The following is an 11,074-nucleotide window of genomic DNA, read 5'->3' as shown; positions in this document are numbered from 1 at the left end:
CTGAGGGATAGCTGCATTGTCGGTGGGTCGGTACTGAGGGAGAGCTGCACTGTCAGAGGGTCAGTACTGAGGGAGTGCTGCACTGTCGGTGGGTCAGTACTGAGGGAGGGCTGCACTGTCAGAGGGTCAGTACTGAGGGAGTGCTGCACTGTCAGAGGGTCAATACTGAGGGAGGGCTGCACTGTCAGAGGGTAAGTACTGAGGGACAGCTGCATTGTCGGTGGGTCGGTACTGAGGGAGAGCTGCACTGTCGGTGGGTCAGTACTGAGAGAGAGCTGCACTGTCGGTGGGTCGGTACAGAGGGTGAGCTGCATTGTCAGAGGGTCAATACTGAGGGAGGGCTGCACTGTCAGAGAGTAAGTACTGAGGGATAGCTGCATTGTCGGTGGGTCGGTACTGAGGGAGAGCTGCACTGTCGGTGGGTCAGTACTGAGGGAGAGCTGCACTGTCGGTGGGTCGGTACTGAGGGAGGGCTGCATTGTCAGAGGGTCAGTACTGAGGGAGTGCTGCACTGTCAGAGGGTCAATACTGAGGGAGGGCTGCACTGTCAGAGGGTAAGTACTGAGGGACAGCTGCATTTGCGGTGGGTCAGTACTGAGGGAGGGCTGCACTGTCAGAGGGTAAGTACTGAGGGAGTGCTGCATTGTCGGTGGGTCGGTACTGAGGGAGAGCTGCACTGTCGGTGGGTCAGTACTGAGGGAGGGCTGCACTGTCAGAGGATAAGTACTGAGGGAGTGCTGCACTGTCGGTGGGTCAGTACTGAGGGAGAGCTGCATTGTCAGTGGGTCGGTACTGAGGGAGTGCTGCATTGTCGGTGGGTCAGTCCTGAGGGAAAGCTGCAGTGTCGTTGGGTCAGTACTGAGGGAGTGCTGCACTGTCGGTGGGTCAGTACTGAGGGAGAGCTGCACTGTCGGTGGGTCAGGACTGAGGGAGAGCTGCACTGTCGGTGGGTCAGTACTGAGGGAGAGCTGCATTGTCGGTGGGTCAGTATTGAGGGAAAGCTGCATTGTCAGAGGGTAAGTACTGAGGGAGGGCTGCACTGTCAGAGGGTAAGTACTGAGGGAGGGCTGCACTGTCAGAGGGTAAGTACTGAGGGAGGGCAGCACTGTCAGAGGGTAAGTACTGAGGGACAGCTGCACTGTCGGTGGGTCAGTACTGAGGGAGTGCTGCACTGTCGGTGGGTCAGTACTGAGGGAGGGCTGCACTGTCGGTGGGTCAGTACTGAGATGGGCTGCATTGTCAGAGGGTAAGTACTGAGGGAGTGCTGCATTGTCGGTGGGTCGGTACTGAGGGAGAGCTGCACTGTCGGTGGGTCAGTACTGAGGGAGGGCTGCACTGTCAGAGGGTAAGTACTGAGGGAGTGCTGCATTGTCGGTGGGTCGGTACTGAGGGAGAGCTGCACTGTCGGTGGGTGAGTACTGAGGGAGGGCTGCACTGTCAGAGGATAAGTACTGAGGGAGTGCTGCACTGTCGGTGGGTCAGTACTGCGGGAGAGCTGCATTGTCAGTGGGTCGGTACTGAGGGAGTGCTGCATTGTCGGTGGGTCAGTCCTGAGGGAAAGCTGCAGTGTCTTTGGGTCAGTACTGAGGGAGTGCTGCACTGTCGGTGGGTCAGTACTGAGGGAGAGCTGCACTGTCGGTGGGTCAGTACTGAGGGAGAGCTGCACTGTCGGTGGGTCAGTACTGAGGGAGAGCTGCATTGTCGGTGGGTCAGTATTGAGGTAAAGCTGCATTGTCAGAGGGTAAGTACTGAGGGAGGGCTGCACTGTCAGAGGGTAAGTACTGAGGGAGGGCTGCACTGTCAGAGGGTAAGTACTGAGGGAGGGCTGCACTGTCAGAGGGTAAGTACTGAGGGACAGCTGCATTGTCGGTGGGTCGGTACTGAGGGAGAGCTGCACTGTCGGTGGGTCAGTACTGAAGGAGTGCTGCATTGTCAGAGGGTCAGTACTGAGGGAGGGCTGCACTGTCAGAGGGTAAGTACTGAGGGACAGCTGCATTGTCGGTGGGTCGGTACTGAGGGAGAGCTGCACTGTCGGTGGGTCAGTACTGAGGGAGAGCTGCACTGTCGGTGGGTCGGTACTGAGAGAGAGCTGCATTGTCAGAGGGTCAATACTGAGGGAGGGCTGCACTGTCAGAGGGTCAGTACTGAGGGACAGCTGCATTGTCGGTGGGTCGGTACTGAGGGAGAGCTGCACTGTCGGTGGGTCAGGACTGAGGGAGAGCTGCAAGGTCAGTGGATCGGTACTGAGGGAGTGCTGCATTGTCAGAGGGTCAGTACTGAGGGAGTGCTGCACTGTCGGTGGGTCAGTACTGAGGGAGTGCTGCATTGTCGGTGGGTCAGTACTGAGGGAGTGCTGCACTGTCGGTGGGTCAGTACTGAGGGAGTGCTGCATTGTCGGTGGGTCAGTACTGAGGGAGGGCTGCACTGTCAGAGGGTATGTACTGAGGGAGTGCTGCATTGTCGGTGGGTCGGTACTGAGGGAGAGCTGCACTGTCGGTGGGTCAGTACTGAGGGAGGGCTGCACTGTCAGAGGATAAGTACTGAGGGTGTGCTGCACTGTCGGTGGGTCAGTACTGAGGGAGAGCTGCATTGTCAGTGGGTCGGTACTGAGGGAGTGCTGCATTGTCGGTGGGTCAGTACTGAGGGAAAGCTGCACTGTCGGTGGGTCAGTACTGAGGGAGAGCTGCACTGTCGGTGGGTCAGTACTGAGGGAGAGCTGCACTGTCGGTGGGTCGGTACAGAGGGTGAGCTGCATTGTCAGAGGGTCAATACTGAGGGAGGGCTCCACTGTCAGAGAGTAAGTACTGAGGGACAGCTGCATTGTCGGTGGGTCGGTACTGAGGGAGAGCTGCACTGTCAGAGGGTCAGTACTGAGGGAGAGCTGCACTGTCGGTGGGTCGGTACTGAGGGAGGGCTGCATTGTCAGAGGGTCAGTACTGAGGGAGTGCTGCACTGTCAGAGGGTCAATACTGAGGGTGGGCTGCACTGTCAGAGGGTAAGTACTGAGGGACAGCTGCATTTGCGGTGGGTCAGTACTGAGAGAGTGCTGCATTGTCGGTGGGTCAGTACTGAGGGAGTGCTGCATTGTCGGTGGGTCAGTACTGAGGGAGGGCTGCACTGTCAGAGGGTAAGTACTGAGGGAGTGCTGCATTGTCGGTGGGTCGGTACTGAGGGAGAGCTGCACTGTCGGTGGGTCAGTACTGAGGGAGGGCTGCACTGTCAGAGGATAAGTACTGAGGGAGTGCTGCACTGTCGGTGGGTCAGTCCTGAGGGAGAGCTGCATTGTCAGTGGGTCGGTACTGAGGGAGTGCTGCATTGTCGGTGGGTCAGTACTGAGGGAGAGCTGCACTGTCGGTGGGTCAGTACTGAGGGAGAGTTGCACTGTCGGTGGGTCGGTACAGAGGGTGAGCTGCATTGTCAGAGGGTCAATACTGAGGGAGGGCTGCACTGTCAGAGAGTAAGTACTGAGGGACAGCTGCATTGTCGGTGGGTCGGTACTGAGGGAGAGCTGCACTGTCAGAGGGTCAGTACTGAGGGAGTGCTGCACTGTCGGTGGGTCAGTACTGAGGGAGTGCTGCACTGTCGGTGGGTCAGTACTGAGGGAGGGCTGCACTGTCGGTGGGTCAGTACTGAGATGGGCTGCACTGTCAGAGGGTAAGTACTGAGGGAGTGCTGCATTGTCGGTGGGTCGGTACTGAGGGAGAGCTGCACTGTCGGTGGGTCAGTACTGAGGGAGGGCTGCACTGTCAGAGGGTAAGTACTGAGGGAGTGCTGCATTGTCGGTGGGTCGGTACTGAGGGAGGGCTGCACTGTCAGAGGATAAGTACTGAGGGAGTGCTGCACTGTCGGTGGGTCAGTACTGCGGGAGAGCTGCATTGTCAGTGGGTCGGTACTGAGGGAGTGCTGCATTGTCGGTGGGTCAGTCCTGAGGGAAAGCTGCAGTGTCGTTGGGTCAGTACTGAGGGAGTGCTGCACTGTCGGTGGGTCAGTACTGAGGGAGAGCTGCACTGTCGGTGGGTCAGTACTGAGGGAGAGCTGCACTGTCGGTGGGTCAGTACTGAGGGAGAGCTGCATTGTCGGTGGGTCAGTATTGAGGGAAAGCTGCATTGTCAGAGGGTAAGTACTGAGGGAGGGCTGCACTGTCAGAGGGTAAGTACTGAGGGAGGGCTGCACTGTCAGAGGGTAAGTACTGAGGGAGGGCTGCACTGTCAGAGGGTAAGTACTGAGGGACAGCTGCATTGTCGGTGGGTCGGTACTGAGGGAGAGCTGCACTGTCGGTGGGTCAGTACTGAAGGAGTGCTGCATTGTCAGAGGGTCAGTACTGAGGGAGGGCTGCACTGTCAGAGGGTAAGTACTGAGGGACAGCTGCATTGTCGGTGGGTCGGTACTGAGGGAGAGCTGCACTGTCGGTGGGTCAGTACTGAGGGAGAGCTGCACTGTCGGTGGGTCGGTACTGAGAGAGAGCTGCATTGTCAGAGGGTCAATACTGAGGGAGGGCTGCACTGTCAGAGGGTCAGTACTGAGGGACAGCTGCATTGTCGGTGGGTCGGTACTGAGGGAGAGCTGCACTGTCGGTGGGTCAGTACTGAGGGAGAGCTGCACCGTCAGTGGGTCGGTACTGAGGGAGTGCTGCATTGTCAGAGGGTCAGAACTGAGGGAGTGCTGCACTGTCGGTGGGTCAGTACTGAGGGAGTGCTGCATTGTCGGTGGGTCAGTACTGAGGGAGTGCTGCACTGTCGGTGGGTCAGTACTGAGGGAGTGCTGCATTGTCGGTGGGTCAGTACTGAGGGAGGGCTGCACTGTCAGAGGGTAAGTACTGAGGGAGTGCTGCATTGTCGGTGGGTCGGTACTGAGGGAGAGCTGCACTGTCGGTGGGTCAGTACTGAGGGAGGGCTGCACTGTCAGAGGATAAGTACTGAGGGTGTGCTGCACTGTCGGTGGGTCAGTACTGAGGGAGAGCTGCATTGTCAGTGGGTCGGTACTGAGGGAGTGCTGCATTGTCGGTGGGTCAGTACTGAGGGAAAGCTGCACTGTCGGTGGGTCAGTACTGAGGGAGAGCTGCACTGTCGGTGGGTCAGTACTGAGGGAGAGCTGCACTGTCGGTGGGTCGGTACAGAGGGTGAGCTGCATTGTCAGAGGGTCAATACTGAGGGAGGGCTGCACTTTCAGAGAGTAAGTACTGAGGGACAGCTGCATTGTCGGTGGGTCGGTACTGAGGGAGAGCTGCATTGTCGGTGGGTTGGTACTGAGGGAGAGCTGCACTGTCAGAGGGTCAGTACTGAGGGAGTGCTGCACTGTCGGTGGGTCAGTACTGAGGGAGTGCTGCACTGTCGGTGGGTCAGTACTGAGGGAGGGCTGCACTTTCGGTGGGTCAGTACTGAGGGAGGGCTGGACTGTCAGAGGGTAAGTACTGAGGGAGTGCTGCATTGTCGGTGGGTCGGTACTGAGGGAGAGCTGCACTGTAGGTGGGTCAGTACTGAGGGAGGGCTGCACTGTCAGAGGGTAAGTACTGAGGGTGTGCTGCACTGTCGGTGGGTCAGTACTGAGGGAGAGCTGCATTGTCAGTGGGTCGGTACTGAGGGAGTGCTGCATTGTCGGTGGGTCAGTACTGAGGGAAGGCTGCAGTGTCGGTGGGTCAGTACTGAGGGAGAGCTGCATTGTCAGTGGGTCGGTACTGAGGGAGGGCTGCATTGTCAGAGGGTCAGTACTGAGGGAGTGCTGCACTGTCGGTGGGTCAGTACTGAGGGACAGCTGCATTGTCGGTGGGTCGGTACTGAGGGAGAGCTGCACTGTCGGTGGGTCAGTACTGAGGGACAGCTGCACTGTCAGTGGGTCGGTCCTGAGGGAGTGCTGCATTGTCAGAGGGTCAGTATTGAGGGAGTGCTGCACTGTCGGTGGGTCAGTACTGAGGGAGTGCTGCATTGTTGGTGAGTCGGTGCTGAGGGAGTGCTGCATTGTTGGTGAGTCGGTGCTGAGGGAGTGCTGCATTGTTGGTGGGTCGGTACTGAGGGAGAGCTGCAGTGTCGGAGGTGCCATATACAGGTTAAGAGAGTGGATGATGCTGTGGTAAATGGTGTTTAATGTGGGGAAGTGAGTCGTCATCCACTTTGGACGCAACAAAGATAAATGGTGAAAAACTCAGGACTATTGAGAATCAAAGCGATTTGTTTTAAAAAACAGGAAATGCTGGAAATGTTCAGCCGATCAGGCAGCATCAGTGGTGAGAAAAACCACGTTAATAATCCGGTGTTTACTGAGGTGGGATTTTCTAGCTGGGGAGAAGAGTTCAGACTGGGTAACCCCTGACTCCATATTTAGATGGCAGCGTGGAGTTTTAACTACACATTGTGCATTTGTTTTTTTAACAGGTTCCCTGCCCCAATCCCCAGTCTGATTGACAGGCTCAGCTCGCTGGAGGGAGTGGAACACTGCAGAAAGGCTCGAGCTCAGGAGCAGGAAGTTTCATGCTGCTTAGGGTAAAGATTGCAGGGTCACAGAGGGTGGGGTGGGGGGCGGGTGAGGGGGGTTACAGCAAGGTGTCGAGGGTCCGGGTGGGATCGTGTGGGGGATGGGGGTCAGAGAGAGATGGGGCAGAGATGGTGGATCAGAGACAATACAGAATGATCAGAGGGGAGGGTGTGTCATATATCAGAGAAAGAGAGAGAAAGGGTCAAGGAGCAATCATAGAGGAATTAGAGGGAATACAGATAGAGATCAGAGGGAGAAATCTGAGGGAGAGTTTGGTGGGAGAAATTGGTGGGGGGCCTATGGGAGATCAGAGGGAGATTTTGGAGGGGGATCAGGGGAAGATTGGAGCGGTGGGGGATAAATCTGAGGGAGATTTTGGAGGGAACTGGGCGAGATTGGAGGGATGTCACAGAGAGATTGGAGGGTGTGGTCACAGAGAGATCAGAGGGAGAGATTGGAGGGTGTGGTCCCAGAGAGATCAGAGGGAGAGATTGGAGGGTGTGGTCACAGAGAGATCAGAGAGAGTGATTGGAGGGTGTGGCACAGAGAGCTCAGAGGGAGAGATTGGAGGGTGTGGTCACAGTGAGATCAGAGGGAGAGATTGGAGGGTGTGGCACAGAGAGCTCAGAGGGAGAGATTGGAGGGTGTGGTCACAGAGAGAACAGAGAGAGAAATTGGAGGGTGTGGTCACAGAGAGATCAGAGGGAGAGATTGGTGGCTGTGGTCACTGAGAGATCAGAGGGAGAGATTGGAGTGTGTGGTCACAGAGAGATCAGAGGGAGAGATTGGTGGGTGTGGTCACTGAGAGATCAGAGGGAGAGATTGGAGGGTGTGGTCACAGAGAGATCAGAGAGAGAGATTCTAGTGTGTGGTCACAGAGAGATCAGAGAGAGTGATTGGAGGGTGTGGTCACAGAGAGCTCAGAGGGAGAGATTGGTGGGTGTGGTCACAGAGAGATCAGAGAGAGAGATTGGAGCGTGTGGTCACAGAGAGATCAGAGGGAGAGATTGGAGAGTGTGGTCACCGAGAGATCAGAGGGAGAGATTGGTGGGTGTGGTCACTGAGAGATCAGAGGGAGGGATTGGAGGGTGTGGTCACAGAGAGATCAGAGAGAGAGATTGGAGGGTGTGGTCACAGAGAGCTCAGAGGGAGAGATTGGAGGGTGTGGTCACAGAGAGCTCAGAGGGAGAGATTGGAGGGTGTGGTCACTGAGAGATCAGAGAGAGTGATTGGTGGGTGTGGTCACAGAGAGATCAGAGGGAAAGATTGGAGGGTGTGGTCACAGAGAGATCAGAGAGAGTGATTGGAGGGTGTGGTCACAGAGAGATCAGAGAGAGAGATTGGAGGGTGTGGTCACAGAGAGATCAGAGGGAGAGATTGGAGGGTGTGGTCACAGAGAGATCAGAGGGAGAGATTGGTGGGTGTGGTCACTGAGAGATCAGAGGGAGAGATTGGAGGGTGTGGTCACAGAGAGATCAGAGGGAGAGATTGGTGGGTGTGGTCACTGAGAGATCAGAGGGAGAGATTGGAGGGTGTGGTCACAGAGAGATCAGAGAGAGAGATTCTAGTGTGTGGTCACAGAGAGATCAGAGAGAGTGATTGGAGGGTGTGGTCACAGAGAGCTCAGAGGGAGAGATTGGTGGGTGTGGTCACAGAGAGATCAGAGAGAGAGAGATTGGAGCGTGTGGTCACAGAGAGATCAGAGAGAGAGATTGGAGAGTGTGGTCACCGAGAGATCAGAGGGAGAGATTGGTGGGTGTGGTCACTGAGAGATCAGAGGGAGGGATTGGAGGGTGTGGTCACAGAGAGATCAGAGAGAGAGATTGGAGGGTGTGGTCACAGAGAGCTCAGAGGGAGAGATTGGAGGGTGTGGTCACAGAGAGCTCAGAGGGAGAGATTGGAGGGTGTGGTCACTGAGAGATCAGAGGGAGAGATTGGTGGGTGTGGTCACAGAGAGATCAGAGGGAAAGATTGGAGGGTGTGGTCACAGAGAGATCAGAGAGAGTGATTGGAGGGTGTGGTCACAGAGAGATCAGAGAGAGAGATTGGAGGGTGTGGTCACAGAGAGATCAGAGGGAGAGATTGGAGGATGTGGTCACAGAGAGATCAGAGGGAGAGATTGGTGGGTGTGGTCACAGAGAGATCAGAGGGAGAGATTGGAGGGTGTGGTCACAGAGAGATCAGAGGGAAAGATTGGAGGGTGTGGTCACAGAGAGATCAGAGAGAGAGATTGGAGGGTGTGGTACAGAGAGCTCAGAGGGAGAGATTGGCGGGTGTGGTCACAGAGAGATCAGAGAGAGAGATTGGAGGGTGTGGTCACAGAGAGATCAGAGAGAGTGATTGGAGGGTGTGGTCACAGAGAGATCTGAGAGAGTGATTGGAGGGTGTGGTCACAGAGAGATCAGAGTGAGAGATTGGAGGGTGTGGTCACAGAGAGATCAGAGAGAGAGATTGGAGGGTGTGGACACAGAGAGATCTGAGAGAGTGATTGGAGGGTGTGGTCACGGAGAGGTCAGAGTGAGAGATTGGAGGGTGTGGTCACAGAGAGATCAGAGAGAGAGATTGGAGGGTGTGGTTACAGAGAGATCAGAGGGAAAGATTGGGGGGTGTGGCACAGAGAGCTCAGAGGGAGAGATTGGAGGGTGTGGTCACAGAGAGATCAGAGGGAGAGATTGGAGGGTGCGGTCACAGAGAGGTCAGAGGGAGAGATTGGTGGGATGTCACAGAGAGATCAGAGGGAGAGATTGGAGGCTGTGGTCACAGAGAGATCAGAGGGAGAGATTGGAGGGTGTGGTCACAGAGAGATCAGAGGGAAAGATTGGAGGGTGTGGCACAGAGAGCTCAGAGGGAGAGATTGGAGGGTGTGGTCACAGAGAGATCAGAGAGAGAGATTGGAGGGTGTGGTCACAGAGAGATCAGAGGGAGGGATTGGTGGGTGTGGTCACTGAGAGATCAGAGGGAGAGATTGGAGGGTGTGGTCACAGAGAGATCAGAGAGAGAGATTCTAGTGTGTGGTCACAGAGAGATCAGAGGGAAAGATTAGAGTGTGTGGTCACAGAGAGATCAGAGAGAGTGATTGGAGGGTGTGGTCACAGAGAGCTCAGAGGGAGAGATTGGTGGGTGTGGTCACAGAGAGATCAGAGAGAGAGATTGGAGCGTGTGGTCACAGAGAGATCAGAGAGAGAGATTGGAGAGTGTGGTCACCGAGAGATCAGAGGGAGAGATTGGTGGGTGTGGTTACTGAGAGATCAGAGGGAGGGATTGGAGGGTGTGGTCACAGAGAGATCAGAGAGAGAGATTGGAGGGTGTGGTCACAGAGAGCTCAGAGGGAGAGATTGGAGGGTGTGGTCACAGAGAGCTCAGAGGGAGAGATTGGAGGGTGTGGTCACTGAGAGATCAGAGGGAGAGATTGGTGGGTGTGGTCACAGAGAGATCAGAGGGAAAGATTGGAGGGTGTGGTCACAGAGAGATCAGAGAGAGAGATTGGAGGGTGTGGTCACAGAGAGATCAGAGGGAGAGATTGGAGGGTGTGGTCACAGAGAGATCAGAGGGAGAGATTGGTGGGTGTGGTCACAGAGAGATCAGAGGGAGAGATTGGAGGGTGTGGTCACAGAGAGATCAGAGGGAAAGATTGGAGGGTGTGGTCACAGAGAGATCAGAGAGAGAGATTGGAGGGTGTGGTACAGAGAGCTCAGAGGGAGAGATTGGCGGGTGTGGTCACAGAGAGATCAGAGAGAGAGATTGGAGGGTGTGGTCACAGAGAGATCAGAGAGAGAGATTGGAGGGTGTGGTCACAGAGAGATCTGAGAGAGTGATTGGAGGGTGTGGTCACAGAGAGATCAGAGTGAGAGATTGGAGGGTGTGGTCACAGAGAGATCAGAGAGAGAGATTGGAGGGTGTGGACACAGAGAGATCTGAGAGAGTGATTGGAGGGTGTGGTCACAGAGAGGTCAGAGTGAGAGATTGGAGGGTGTGGTCACAGAGAGATCAGAGAGAGAGATTGGAGGGTGTGGTTACAGAGAGATCAGAGGGAAAGATTGGGGGGTGTGGCACAGAGAGCTCAGAGGGAGAGATTGGAGGGTGTGGTCACAGAGAGATCAGAGGGAGAGATTGGAGGGTGCGGTCACAGAGAGGTCAGAGGGAGAGATTGGTGGGATGTCACAGAGAGATCAGAGGGAGAGATTGGAGGCTGTGGTCACAGAGAGATCAGAGGGAGAGATTGGAGGCTGTGGTCACAGAGAGATCAGAGGGAGAGATTGGAGGGTGTGGTCACAGAGAGATCAGAGGGAAAGATTGGAGGGTGTGGCACAGAGAGCTCAGAGGGAGAGATTGGAGGGTGTGGTCACAGAGAGATCAGAGAGATTGGAGGGTGTGGTCACAGAGAGATCAGAGGGAGAGATTGGAGGGTGTGGTCACAGAGAGGTCAGAGAGAGAGATTGGAGGGTGTGGTCACAGAGAGATCAGAGGGAGAGATTGGTGGGTGTGGTCACAGAGAGATCAGAGGGAGAGATTGGTGGGTGTGGTCAAAGAGAGATCAGAGGGAGAGATTGGAGGGTGTGGTCACAGAGAGATCAGAGGGAGAGATTGGTGGGTGTGGTCACAGAGA

Source organism: Heterodontus francisci, unplaced genomic scaffold (assembly GCF_036365525.1).
Source record: "Heterodontus francisci isolate sHetFra1 unplaced genomic scaffold, sHetFra1.hap1 HAP1_SCAFFOLD_840, whole genome shotgun sequence".
Taxonomy (NCBI): domain Eukaryota; kingdom Metazoa; phylum Chordata; class Chondrichthyes; order Heterodontiformes; family Heterodontidae; genus Heterodontus; species Heterodontus francisci.
The sequence above is the reverse complement of the archived record's forward strand: the minus strand, read 5'-3'. Positions refer to the sequence as shown.